This window comes from Engraulis encrasicolus, chromosome 13 (genome assembly GCF_034702125.1).
Source record: "Engraulis encrasicolus isolate BLACKSEA-1 chromosome 13, IST_EnEncr_1.0, whole genome shotgun sequence".
NCBI lineage: Eukaryota > Metazoa > Chordata > Actinopteri > Clupeiformes > Engraulidae > Engraulis > Engraulis encrasicolus.
The window spans coordinates 6167205-6179704 of record NC_085869.1 but is presented as its reverse complement, the minus strand read 5'-3'; the positions used below and the strand labels follow the sequence as shown (position 1 = coordinate 6179704).

At 44.0% G+C, this 12500-nt stretch overlaps 1 protein-coding gene across 1 annotated transcript in view; it reads left to right on the top strand.

The window, feature by feature from the left end:
* The window catches only part of LOC134460642 (low-density lipoprotein receptor-related protein 1B-like), a 573784-nt gene that overhangs the window by 380527 nt on the left and 180757 nt on the right, over positions 1–12500 (top strand). The window lies entirely within an intron of this gene.

Genomic DNA, 12500 nt, shown 5'->3' with positions numbered 1-12500 from the left:
TCTCTCTACCTCCATTATGGGTGAGTGGAGAAGTGTCTCTCTCTATCTCTCTCTCTTTCTACTGCTTCATTCTTCTCTCTCTACCTCCATTATGGGTGAGTTGAGCAGTGTCTCTCTCTATCTCTCTTTCTACTGCTTCATTCTTCTCTCTCCCTCCATAATGGGTGAGTTGAGCAGTGTCTCTCTCTATCTCTCTTTCTACTGCTTCATTCTTCTCTCTCTACCTCCATTATGGGTGAGTGGAGAAGTGTCTCTCTCTATCTCTCTCTCTCTCTTCTGCTTCATTCTTCTCTCTCTACCTCCATTATGGGTGAATGGAGAAGTGTCTCTCTCTATCTCTCTTTCTACTGCTTCATTCTTCTCTCTCTACCTCCATTATGGGTGAGTGGAGAAGTGTCTCTCTCTATCTCTCTCTCTCTCTTCTGCTTCATTCTTCTCTCTCCCTCCATCATGGGTGACTGGAGAAGTCTCTCTATCTCTCTATCTCTCTTTCTACTGCCTCACTGTTCTCTCTGCCTGGGAGACACTGATGATGGGCTAGACCCGAAACGTTTGTCCCTTGTCCGTCAGTTTTATTTACTTTATTCGACTTTGTTTAATACAAATTAGTTTATATTTTTAAACAAATTTGTTTAATACCAATTTGGCTTATGGACATTTTTTTCTTACCAGCCAAACAGAAGTTCAACTAGCCATTTTTTTTGTAATCTCGCCAAAATAAACTATGCGTTGGGCTATTTTTTTTTTTTTTTTTATTATGGTCATTTTGTTCAACTATGTCTACAACACAGATAGCCAACACTATATGCCTGCATACTATATGCCTACGAAATGAGCATATATATTTTGTCATTATTTTTTAACTTCTGCTTTATTTTTTTACTTTCATTACTTAGGGTTAATCAATTTCATTAGTTTGTATTCAATTCCTCTGAAAACAGTGAATCACATCACAAGCCACTCACATAACAGACCTTTAACATACAGTAACCAAACACAGCCAAACACTACAAAACCTCACATACGCACACCCTAAGGAAGGAGAAGAGATGAGAGGAAAAGGAGAGGAGAGAGGAGGAGCTCTTCTCTACCATGAGCAGCAAAATGACAAGAAGCCTATGTTATCACGGGAATCTTCACTTCATTTGTGACTTCCATAGCTTCGTCGTTGGTTGCTTTTTTGTTATTACTTTTCTTTCGGATGGTGTGGGCTTTCCAACTTAGTTGCGCCAGGACTCGGAACATTTCAGAAGACAACTGACAGCTACGCTCACACTACTCTGACAGTCATCTCATCTCCTCTGCCCTTGTTCCACAACCACTTTTTTAACGTCACTACTATTACTGTTACAATTACTACTAGCATTCACCAACACAGAGAACCTTGCTCTAAACCCTGCCACATTCTCATCACTCGCACAAAACATACAGAACAGAAGTAGCTCTATGCATAATCTGCATTAGTCCTGTTATTGAAACGGTCAGGCCCTCGCAGCTTCAAAAAGGCAGCCTGTTACAGCAAGGTTCATGCTAGTAATAATAGCAGTAGTGACGTTAAAAAGGTTGTAGCGAAAGCGACGGGAGCATAGGAGGAGAGCTGCCTGTCAGAATAGTGTGAGCGTAGTTTACAGAAGGCTGGTCGTCTGAAATGTGTTCAATCCTGGCGCGCGCAACAGCATGGAGTTGCCGCTCGCTGCACTGGAAAGCCCACGGTGGGAGGCTACGTCGTGACGCTAGTGTCCATGGGTAATGTAGGAAATCTCGCCGTCTAACGTAGGTCATAGCAGCGGTTTACCGTTCATAATTTACCGTACTCTGGCGCTACTAGCCAAATTGTCGGGTAGGTATTTTTTTCTACTAGCCAAAATGATTTTTCACCGGTGTTTGGCGGGTTGGCGTGTGTTAATTTAGAGCCCTGGACTCCTTTCTTCCTCTTCGCCATACTCTTTCTCCCTCCATAATGGGTGAGTTGAGCAGTGTCTCTCTCTATCTCTCTTTCTACTGCTTCATTCTTCTCTCTCCCTCCGTCATGGGTGAGTGGAGAAGTGTCTCTCTCTATCTCTCTTTCTCTACTGCTTCATTGTTCTCTCTATCCCATCGTCTGTCTCCCCTAAAGTACCAAAGCCACAGCCTTTATTGTCATGGTTGAGTGGGAAATTGTGCATGGTATTCTCTCTCCCTCTCTATCTATCCTCTCTCTCTCTCTCTCTCTCTCTCTCTCTCTCTCTCTCTCTCTCTCTCTCTCTCTCTCTCTCTCTCTCTCTCTCTCTCTCTCTCTCTCTCTCTCTATATATCTATCTATCTATCTATCTATCTATCTATCTATCTATCTATCTATCTATCACCCCCTTCTCTTTCTAGTCAAGTCAAGTCAAGTCAAGTAGGTTTTATTGTCAATTTCTTTACATGCACTGGTCATACAAAGAATTTGAAATTACATTTCTTGCTTTCCCATACAGACATAGACTAATCTAGGTAAGGACATAGACAGTATAGACATAGACAGTACTTATACATGGACTTAAGACAGTATGGACATAGACAGTGCTCATACAGACATTTAAAGTGCAAGACTGGACAACAGAAGACTTGTAGAGGACATACATTAAGAGGTATTTGTTGTGCTTTTGTGCTTTTCCTAAAAAAAAGTCCTTTATAGCGTTCTGACATGGTAATAGTAGCATTTTGAAGAAAAATAAATATTAAAGAGGTCTGTCAAGTACACCAGCAGCAGTGTGTGTGTGTGTGTGTGTGTGTGTGTGTGTGTGTGTATGTGTGTGTATGTGTTTAGTGCAGGTAGAAGGTGCGGTGTGCGTCTTGTGTGTGTGTTCGTGTGTCTCTGTGTGTGTGTGTGTGTGTGTGTGTGTGTGTCAGTGTGTGTATGTTTGGGTTTAGTGCAGAAAGTGCAGTGTGCTTGTGTGTGTGTGTGTGTGTGTGTGTGTGTGTGTGTGTGTGTGGTGTGTGTGTGTGTGTGTGTGTGTGTGTGTGTGTGTGTGTGTGTGTGTGTGTGTGTGTGTGTGTGTGTGTGTGTGCGTGTGTGTGCGTGTGTGTTTTGAGTTAGTGCAGGTTGAAAGTTCAGTCACAAGTATAGTAGTGCAGGTGGAATGTTCAGTCGCAGATATGGTGGTGGGGGATGGGGGGGGGGGGTTGTCAGTGGCCTTGCTGGCTAGAGGCTGACAGTGGAGGGAGAGTGGGTTGAGTGTTCAGCATCTTGATCGCTTGGTGCATTGTGCTGCTCGCCAGCCTGGTGGTACGGGAACGGAGGCGCCTGTACCTCTTTCCAGAGGGCAGGAGGCTGAACAGTTTGTGTGCAGGGTGGCTTGTGTCTTTGATGATCATCAGTGCTTTCCGGGTGAGGCGTGTGGTGTAAATGTCCTGCAGGGAGGGGAGTGGTACTCCAATGATCTTCTTCGCTGTGTTCACAACACGCTGGAGTGTCTTCCTGTTTTTCTCCGTGCAGCTTCCTCCCCACACTGTGATGCAGTTGGACACGACGCTCTCTATGGTTCCTCTGTAGAATGTTGTCATGATGGAGGGTGTAGCACTTGCCTTCTTTAGTTTGCGCAGGAAGTAGAGACGCTGATGGGCCTTCTTCGCCAGTGATGTAGTGTTGGTGGTCCAAGAGAGGTCGTCGCTGATGTGCACTCCAAGGAACTTGGTGCTGCTCACTCTCTCCACAGCATCGCCGTCGATGGTCAGTGGTGGCAGTTGTTTTTGGACCCTTTGGAAGTTGACAACAATCTCCTTGGTCTTGTTGACATTCAGCAGGAGGTTGTTGTCTTTGCACCATCTGGCCAGCAGGTCTACTTCTTCTCTGTAGTGAGTCTCATCGCCCTTGGTGATGAGGCCCATCAGTGTTGTATCATCCGCAAACTTCACTAGATGGTTAGTGCTGTGGGTCGTTGTGCAGTCGTGTGTCAGCAGCGTGAACAGCAGGGGGCTGAGAACACAACCTTGCGGAGCCCCCGTGCTCAGGGTCAGGGTGCTCTAAAAGCACTATGAAGGAAGTTCCTGCTGTGATAAAAGATCAAGCCCTTGTGCTGACCTTTCACATTTGAGTAGAGGCGCTATTGTGGCATTACAAACCCCACTGGACAAGCTCTCCCCTGACAAGCATCTCAAGGGGCTTTGTTGTTGTTGTTGTTGTTGTTGTTGTAGTTGTTGTTGTTATTGTTGTTGTTGTTGTTGTTGTTGTTGCTGTTGTGTGTGTCCAGACACAGTAAGTCAGCTCAGGTGGGGTTGTCATGTTTGGAATTCCTCAAGGTGCTCCCTGCAGCACCCTACACCATTGTCCACACAGGCTGGCAGCGCAAAGCAATGTGCTCTTTGGTGTAACCATGCAGACCACGTATTTCCATGACATTTTATCACAAAACAAAACATGTTTGATCGCATTTAATTGACCCTTTTACCTCAGTCCCTTCATCTATGACAAGCAGAGGCAATTCTAGGGTCAGGTGGGGCAAAAATGCAAAAGAATGAACATTTGAATCAAAATAACCACTACTGTAGTACTGTATGGGTTGCTATTCACTATCTAGGGGCTTGGGGACCCCAAGCTGCTGCCTTTCTTGTCTGGTGGCAAGATGTGCCTCTGGTGACAAGTGCTGCCTAACATCTGAATAGCACTGTATTCTAGCTTAACTTTTGAATTACTGTTCCAGCACGTAGCCATGTTTGTTTGGAAGTGACAAACCTCCTACAGTAGAGCTAATGTTTTGCCTCGCTTGGCCACCATACTATTATTGTCAAGTGTTTTCAGAGAAAATGTACTGCATACAGTACCTTGGCAGAGAAACAACTTCTTCTCAAAAACATTTTTTTTTAACTCTATTACCCTTTGTTTATGTCACAAAGAAAGGTGTGGCATTGGAGCTTTTTCATAAAAGCACAAATCCTTTACTGAGTGTCTTTGTCAACACGCTTTTGGCAGTTCATTTATTTGAAAGTGACTCCATTGAATATGTCTTGAATTATATGCCATGAATTATTTTTTCTGTCAGATCTGTTACCACCAAAATTCCAAAATATGTGTGCATAATTAAATTCACCTCATGAAAGTGTACATTTCTAATGAATAAAAACAAAGTTATTCCAATATTTCACTACTCTGACTATAATATAGTGATGCTACCATGTTTGTCAGCCTGTGCTATCTAGAATTGCCAATGCTATTTTAATCATGACTAGGCCAGGATTTCAGCAGTCGAGGCTGATTGCTGTGTGTTTGGGTTTGGTTCAAGGCAGCCCTTGGGGAACATGGCTTAGCCAAGTGTAGCTGGCCCCTGTGGCTGCTTGTAGTGATTACATCGGTGCTAATTGACAGGGAAGGATGGCTAACGGACAGACATTTTTGGCTCGTTGACTTTCATATGCTGGTAGGTGAGCTGCCAAGTGAGTAGGCCTATGTTTTCTCCGAAAACTAACACAAACAACACAGGGATACTCGAAAGACTAGTCAAGTCAAGTCTATGTACATAGTGTGTTTCATACACATAAAGGGACACTGTGTGAGATTTTTAGTTGTTTATTTCCAGAATTCATGCTGCCCATTCACTAATGTTACCTTTTTCATGAATACTTACCACCACCATCAAATTCTAAGTATTCATTATGACTGGAAAAAATGCACTTTTCATACATGAAAATGGGGATCTTCTCCATGGTCCGCCATTTTTAATTTCCAAAAATAGCCATTTTTAGCTGCAAAAATGACTGCACTTGGACCATACTAGAAAATATTTGTTTAATACTTAGTAAACTTTCATGTAAAGATCAAATTTGGCAATAGGCAGCCCAATTTCAATAAGCAGCATAGTTGCAGTACCTTTTTTGACCATTTCCTGCACAGTGTCCCTTTAAGATGGGCATACACTGTGCGATATTCCAATTGTGGGTATTAAGCTCCTGCTCACACTGAACAAGGGAATTTCACGACGTGAAAGTTCACATCTCACGACTCACGTCCTCATGCTCCTCATGCTCCCACCGTGCGACAAGATAGGCATGCTTCCCGGGTCTGCAGAGGAGGGAAAATGCGCACCTGAGGTGGAGATGAGAACTCGCTCATGAGCGAAACTCACGTCCCTATTCATTTGTGCATGTGCTGCAGTGTCAAATCGGGTTGTAGCGCTGCTTTAGCTGTGCGATTTACTCACGAGGCACGACCAGGATTTCAAACAGTTTTGATTTTCTTGTGACCCTACGATTGCACAATCGTGAGGTGAAATCGCTTGTCATGCTAAAGCCCAGCTTTAGGCAACACAATGCGGTTCACAGGGGGAAAAAAAACATAAAAATATAGAAATGGCATAAAATAATACACAGCAGAGGAAAAAATAATAATAAATAGAGGTCAGAGAGAGTTAAACTAATGTCCAAAACAAGATAAATAAGATAAAATAACACATTCAAAAAGCAGTGTTTTCTAGCCGCTGTAAAATTATTGAGTGGTTGACAGTTGAGTGTTGCACTTAAGTCTAGGGGCACAAGGAGTGAAAGACTAGACCAATAGTGGTGTGGATTGGCACTGCCCTCACGATCCGATTCGATCACGATTTGGGAGGTAGCGATACGATTTGATTCGATTCTATGCGATTCGATCCGATCCGATTCAATTCTACAATGCATTGCAATGCATTACATTTCTACTGAAAGCAAAGAAAATGTTTCATCAGTCATGATGAGGCAATACAAGTAGTGAGATACTGAGCAACAATTTATTGGCTGTTTTCTGGATCAGTCTGGATCAGTCTGTATCAGTCTTGCAATGCTTTGAAGTACTTTTATTTAATTTAACATTCATTTGCTCCTGAAATATCCACGGAAGTAATTGAAACTTTAAAAAATTGCAGGATCGATTCTGGAAATTGCCGGATCGATTCTGGATCGTCCATGCCCCGCATTGGATTGCATCACCGAATCGATCATTGTTGACACCACTATAGACCAACATGAGGAGACTGGACACACTCAGATGGGGAAGCTGTGTTATTTTCTGACAAGGTGCAATTATTCTTCATTCAGTGGGAAGAAAGTTAACTGGAAGTTCCCAGTGTGTTGGTATAAGTCTTGGTGTACTGGCATGAATGTGTGAACTGCGCCTTGGCTGCTTGTGTATGTGTGATGTCATTGGTGTGTGTGTGCGTACATGCATTTGTTTGTACATACATGTGCCAGATGGTGTGTGTGTGTGTGTGTGCGTGCCTGTGTTCATGCGTGTGTGTGTGTGTGTGTGTGTGTGTGTGTGTGTGTGTGTGTGTGTGTGTGTGTGTGTGTGTGTGTGTGTGTGTGTGTGTGTGTGTGTGTGTGTGTGTGTGTGTGTGTGTGTGTGTGTGTGTGTGTGTGATACAAGATGGAGGGCAAGTGATGCCCAAGGGCCTTGGTGGACATTGTAATGTAGATGTAGATGGATGTCTTGGCCTCCAAGAGGCATCCAAGAAGTTAATAAGATTGATTTCTGGAGCAGATGGGGGAAGATAATGAAGACCATCTATTTTCTGAAGCTGGCCATTACCATAAAGAACATCTGTTTGGTTTGTTTAGGTTTTTTTTGTTATTCTTTATTTATCTATTTAATTATAAATTATATATTTGATTGTATCATGTGCTTCAGAATCCCTGAATGTTCGGATTTCTTGGGCTCTGAATACTGAAGAGAGAAGGGATGATTGTGTCTTGTAGATGGATCTGAGACTTAGAAGGGTAATTAGAACTGTGATTATTGGTTGTTGTTTTTTTTAACACAAACAGATTGTGTCTTGTTGTTGTTGTTGTTGTTGTTGTTGTCTTTTCCCTCTTGCCATTTGTTTCTGGTAGTGTTCCCACAGCCCTCTCTGTCTCTGTCCTTTGCAAGCATGAATGCTTTCTCGTTAAGCCCCAATGTGGAGATCCAATTAGCTCCAATTATCCTGCCCTTAAATGAAGACACATATATACATATTCATGACACCACTCGTTTGAAAGATGTGTAAAAGATGTGTGAAATATATGTAATACTGTATCTTAAACATACTCAAAGGATATTGTGGCAATTATAAACATTGATCTAGTGGTACTGTAACTACACAGCCTACTACATTTGCCCCATACGAATGTCATACACACATAGTTATAAAGTTGCAACATAAACGGTACATCAATCAAGACCAAATCACACCAAGTTAGCAATAATGTTGTTAGTACCATATGATTTGACGCATATTGTGAAGGGAGGCTCCTGCTATCTTCGTGGTCTGGAACATGTTGTCAAAACACATTATTTTTCTTTTCTCTACATTTTCTTTGTTCAGCACTTATTACACCAAACGCACTATAGAGGACTGTAGAATTTGACTGTCTAAGTGTTAATTGTGTGTTAACACAACACATAGAGATTAAAACGTTGCATTTTTATGAAGATGGCAGTTGTATTTGGTCCATTCCGGTTGTTGAATTAACATTGCTAACTTTATCATGTTTCATTGTGCTACCATTGGTTAGTACAGACCGAGTTAACCTTTGTTTAAACACACACACACGCAGACACACACACACAAGCACACGCACACGCACAAGCACACGCACACGCACACGCACACGCACACGACGCATGCACGCATGCACGCACACACATGCACGCACACGCACGCACACACACACACACACACACACACACACACACACACACACACACACACACACACACACACACACACACACACACACACACACACACACACACACACATGCACACACTCCAGGGCATGCCCTTTCAGGGCTGTGTGCAGAAAATGTCAGTTGAGAATTCCTGTGGTTGTGACATTTCCTCTCTGCTGCTTCTTGGCTCATGGAGTGCCACTATTTACACTCTACTGATATGTTTCCCTCTGCACTTAACGTGATGCCTCTTTGAGTCTTTTCCACTGACGGTTTTCTGGTAGGCCTTACAGCTTGACACAGAGTGATTCGGCCGTCACTTTTTGCTTTACGATTGAGCTGTGTCGTGCCCAATCGAAAAGCAAAAAGTGGTGGCCGAGTCGCGTTGTCAAGTCAAGTCAAGTCAAGTCAAGTTTTTTGTCAATTTCTTTACATGCACTGGTCATACAAAGAATTTGAAATTGCGTTTCTTGCTCTCCCATGCAGACATAGACTAATCTAGGTAAGGACATAGACAGTATAGACATAGACAGTACTCATACATGGACATAGACAGTATGGACGTAGACATTGCTCATACAGACATTTAAAGTGCAAGACTGGACATCAGAAGACTTGTAGAGAACATACATTAAGAGGAGGTATTTTGTTGTTCTTTTTCCTAAAAGTCCTTTATAGCGTTCTGACATAGTAATAGTAGCATTTGAAGAAATAAATAATTAAAAAAGGTTTTTATTTAAATACACCAGCAGCAGTATGTGTGTGTGTGTGTTTGTATGTGTTTTGTGTGCGTGTGTGTGTGTGTGTGTGTGTGTGTGTGTGTGTGTGTGTGTGTGTGTGTGTGTGTGTGTGTTTAGTGCAGGTAGAAAGTGCGGTGTGCGTCTGTGTGTGTGTACCTGTGTATGTGTGTGTGTGTGTGTGTGTGTGTGTGTATGTGTGTGAGTATGAGTTGTGTGTCAGTGTGTGTATGTTTGGGTTTAGTGCAGAAAGTGCAGTGTGCTTGTGTGTGTGTGTGTGTGTGTGTGTGTGTGTGTGTGTGTGTGTGTGTGTGTGTGTGTGTGTGTGTGTGTGTGTGTGTGTGTGTGTGTGTGTGTGTGTGTGTGTGCATGTGTATGTTTTGAGTTAGTGCAGGTTGAAAGTTCAGTCACAGATGTAGTAGTGCAGGTGGAGTGTTCAGTCGCAGATATGGTGGTGGGGATGAGGGGGGGGAGCGTTGTCAGTGGCCTGGCTGGCTAGAGGCTGACAGTGAAGGGAGAGTGGGTTGAGTGTTCAGTATCTTGATTGCTTGATGCATCGTGCTGCTTGTAAGCCTGGTGGTACGGGAACGGAGGCGCCTGTACCTCTTTCCAGAGGGCAGGAGGCTGAACAGTTTGTGTGCAGGGTGGCTTGTGTCTTTGATGATCATCAGTGCTTTTCGGGTGAGGCGTGCGGTGTAAATGTCCTGCAGGGAGGGGAGTGGTACTCCAATGATCTTCTTCGCTGTGTTCACAACACGCTGGAGTGTCTTCCTGTTTTTCTCCGTGCAGCTTCCTCCCCACACTGTGATGCAGCTGGACACGACGCTCTCTATGGTTCCTCTGTAGAATGTTGTCATGATGGAGGGTGTAGCACTTGCCTTCTTTAGTTTGCGCAAGAAGTAGAGACGCTGATGGGCCTTCTTCGCCAGTGATGTAGTGTTGGTGGTCCAAGAGAGGTCGTCGCTGATGTGCACTCCAAGGAACTTGGTGCTGCTCACTCTCTCCACAGCATCACCGTCGATGGTCAGTGGTGGCAGTTGTTTTTGGACCCTCTGAAAGTTGACAACAATCTCCTTGGTCTTGTTGACATTCAGCAGGAGGTTGTTGTCTTTGCACCATCTGGCCAGCAGGTCTACTTCTTCTCTGTAGTGGGTCTCATCGCCCTTAGTGATGAGGCCCACCAGTGTTGTATCATCCGCAAACTTCACTAGATGGTTAGTGCTGTGGGTCGTTGTGCAGTCATGTGTCAGCAGCGTGAACAGCAGGGGGCTGAGAACACAACCTTGCGGAGCCCCCGTGCTCAGGGTCAGGGTGCTTGAGGTGTTATTCCCTACCCGTACTGCTTGTGGTCTCTGCATCAGGAAGTCCAGCAGCCAGTTGCAGAGGGAGGTGCTGAAACCTAGTTTGTCCAGTTTTCTGATGAGTTGTTGTGGTATTATGGTATTGAATGCTGAGCTGAAGTCAATGAACAGCATTCTCACATATGAGTCTTTATTGTCCAAGTGGGTGAGGGCTGGATGGAGGGCAGAGCAGATTGCATCCTCCGTGGATCGCTTGGCTCGGTATGCGAACTGGTAGGGGTCCAGGGTGGGGGGTAGGGTGGCTTTGATGTGTGACAGGACTAGCCGTTCGAAGCACTTGTGTCCAGCTGTAGGCCTACCAGAATAAATGGCAGTGGAAGAGAGGCATTTGAGTCTTTTGCCTTATGCAACCCTTGCCTGGCTGTATGCTGTGCTGTTCCTGTGAACTGTGTACATCTATGAAGGTCACAGGTTAGAGAATGGTAAGTCCAATGCGACACAGCTTATCAGGGTTGTCAAGACTCGATTCAGAAATTAGAGTCCTGCCAGCGTCCTTCCTACACAAGTAACGTCGTTCCGTAACTGGTTTACCTTTTAGCTATCAACTGGTTCAGAGCTCGTCGGATCGTTTGTTGTTTGTTTGTTTTTTTGGTCTTTTTCGACTTCATTTTGGTTTAGTACAGTGTGCAAGGTGGACAGGAAGTGAATTGGGAGAGAGACGGCCCAGGGAGGGGTCGGCAAAGGACCCGGGCCGGGAATCGAACCTGGGTCAGCCGCATGGCAGGCAAGTGCCCTACTGGTTGGCCACGCCGGCAGGGCTGTTGATTCACATTTGTGGCACGCTTTTTGGTAACACTTTACAGTAACGTTGTCACAGCTAGTCACAGCTTTATAAACACATTATTAACATTTAATAACAATTAACATTTAACAAAGTATTTACAAATGTTTGGAAATGAGTCATAACCAAACTATGACTGCACAGTGGAGTGGGAATCAACTTCTACTGTGTGAGTTGTATGTGGTTTCATGTGTTTCTGGTCTTCCAGGACCGCTGCGACTGCACTGTGTCTGCTGTGTTAGCATAGTATTTCTTGCCTATTTATAAACATTTTAAAACATTTTGTTGTTAATTAGTTAATTACGTGTTTGTAAAGCTGTGAATAGGACGTTATTGTAAAGTGTTACCTGCTTTTTACTTTCTCAACCTGGGATTGGCTCCTCAGCAGATTAGCGAGTACGAGGTTGGACCTATTGACCAATGGGTCACAGGGTTGTATCCCAACGATGAGTGCGTTGCAATATGCGGCCTTGCCTCCTCCACTTGTGCTTGTTTCCTCGCCCCGCCTCCTGGCCCCTCCTCCGTGGAGAAAACGATAAAGTTTCCCAGCTGTCAGCCTAGCCACAACAACTTTTGAGGGACTGTTTGTCATTCACCATCCCAATTGCAAATGAGAAAAAGAGTTTAGCAAGGCATCTAACCCCACATTGCTCCAGGGACTGTAACCAATACCCTGATAAATAATACAAATTTACAATTGAGCTTTTGCAAGATATTGAAATATAATGCTGTTGTCAGTGATGTCATCATGACATATTACTTCCTGGTACAAGGAAACAAGCATAAGTGGAGGAGGCAAGGCCGCATATTGTAACGCACTCGATGTGTGTGTGTGTGGAAAGAGCAGCATTTTTCTCCACCCTGAACTGTACGTATCATACAATCTTCAGACCCTTCTCACAGGCTGTGGGTGCCATCAGAAGGCTTATAAAAATATCCAGTATGAGCAACAAGGGGGGTAAAAGCTCAAAATAGGTTACTGGC